Below are 2,500 nucleotides of genomic sequence, written 5' to 3' on the forward strand. Positions count from 1 at the left end.
CTCCTGTAGACTTTATTTCACGATCATTAATCATCAAGGCTGGTATTCTGGAGGAGAGGTGAAATTAATGACCTCAGTATTGCAGACCAACATATTTTGCTTTGTCCACTTCGTAACGGCTCATAAGCAACATTGGAGTTTATTGATGTTATCTTGCAAGTTTTCAGGATAAAGCATTACATTTAAAGTGTGAGCGGTGATCACATCTTCAAGTGGTGATAAATACGGAGGAAGAGGAGCGATCCCAATACGGAACCATGTGGCACGCCCAAAGATAGGACCTGAGGCTGTGATTAGTGATTATCAAGATAAGATGCCAACCAGGCCAGGACTTTGTTAAAAAAGCCATTGTGTGGGAAGCAAATGGTGGATGGTGAAAGATCACACTGGGATTGGTCTAACTTTGCGGTAAAAACAAATGAATGACTTGAATCTCTTTGTCTCAATTCTTTGATGAACACCTTTGTGGATTTCAATCTCAAATGCGCATGATAATAAGGTTTTAAGTCAGCTGGTGGCTTGCAGAGTAGTGTATTATGAAGCAGTTCCTCGGTAAACATGGGAAGAGACTTAAAAAAACCGTGAAGGCACCTTAGGATTTGTATCTGCTTAGCAAAGCAGAAACTTTTTGTCACATAAGTAATTGTTGACTTATGGAACTGTCACCAAGTACATACTCCTTTTCTTTTACCTCAAATTCTTATATCCAGTCCTTGCCCATACGTGCATTAAAGTCACCTAGAATGATAACGGTGTCCATATCGGCAGCAGATGTACAGCTACCGAGCTTTTCATAGAACTGTTCCTTTTCTCCTTGCGGTCGTTGCATGGTTGGCACATATACACTGATGAGGGTTAAATTGCTACCTCCCTTTAACTGAATGGGCATTGACATGAGTCTGTCGCTGATTGGCGTACGACTGATACCTTGAGCAGCTAGCCTGTTGGAGATGGCAAAATCATCACCTGCAGTTCTCGTTTCTCCTCCACTCCAGAAGAAATATATGATATACGAAATATATTTGTTGCTAGTCTTATGTGCTGTTACCTATTTTTTAAAGTTATCGAAGAAAAGGCAAGGCGGGATAGCTTACATCCAGACTGGCTCCGCTTTTGTACATTTACGTTGAAAAAAATTCAGGGCCTCAAGCGCTTAATAGTTTTGTGGTTCAGCAGTTGTTGTATATGCGGGCATTTTGTCCTTGAGTTTCGAAAAAGTTCCCAGAAAATCGAACAAGTAAACCTCAAACTAACCTGTTTCGTTGTTCAAGGATAAAGGGCTTTAGAGAATAAGCACAACATCACAGAAGCAGGAGTCAGTCTTTGAAAATAACTTGCAAACGATGCGAAAATGTGCAAGGTTTAATTGGTCCTTGACTTATAATTTCTCACATGACAAACAAAACAGAACTCATAAACCAAACAATACGAAGTTTGTAAAAGCATTGAAATCAGCCAGGTTTGTGTAAAGAATGAAAAACAATCATTATCAACCAGCATTTTCAGGCAACACGAGTGACAATGCTTGCACGCAAACACGAGGTATTGCGCCAGATTACTAAACCGTTGAACGATCCCGTTTTATTTGAAGAAACAGAAGTGCCTTTTAGAGCTTAATTCTGCCTTTGGAAAATGGGGAGGAGGGGAATAGGAATGACAGGCTGGAAAAAAGGCGAGGGAAAGAAGTCTGGGTATAAAATGGATGAAATTTGCATGGAAGGCGAAGTGTATCACTCGGCACAGAGAAAAATGATGGGTAATAGAAATATCGCTGGCACAGGGCGCAGTAAGGATGTTCATTTGTTCTTTTGCTTGTTCGAATCCTTGAATTAGATGGTCAGAGGATAATCTTGGGATGCCATCGTATTGGAGTTAAGCAACAGTTATATTCGTATGTATAATAATTTAATGCAGAAATTACCCTAAATAAGGAAAACAATATTAAAATTACGTGAAAGGTTTCAAGGAAAACCGATAAGGAAAATACTTACATTTACACTATAATGAGAAAATGGGCATATAGTATAAATTGAAAATGAAAACATTGGTCTTGTGTAGAAAACAAAGGATCTAAGCTCGACTTTCTTCATAAAGGACTATTTAGATTTTGAACTGGAGGATAATTTGGAATGCATGATTTTGTTTGTGAAACGTAAAGCATGCAATTTAGTGGAATTGCAATAGGTTTTGCTGAGTTTTGGGAGGTGAATGGTGTGATATTTATGAAGTATTTTCTGGACGATTTTGTCTGTGCGAATGTGCTTGTTGAACTTACTATGATAATAGAGTGTGGAGTGAAAGTTGGTTGTAGTTGAGGTGTTAACAATGTTTTTTTCATTCTTGGGAATTTGTAATGGTAACCAAGGGAAGGAATTGTCTGTAAAGAGGTTCGTTGGGTAATCTAGATTAGCCAGTCCAAAGAAAAAAGTTGTCGAACGAAGTCATACTCTTTCTTTGTTGCAGATAAGTAGCTGTAGAAAAATGTTTCTGTTTTGATGAT

Source organism: Montipora capricornis, chromosome 3 (genome assembly GCF_036669925.1).
Source record: "Montipora capricornis isolate CH-2021 chromosome 3, ASM3666992v2, whole genome shotgun sequence".
NCBI lineage: Eukaryota > Metazoa > Cnidaria > Anthozoa > Scleractinia > Acroporidae > Montipora > Montipora capricornis.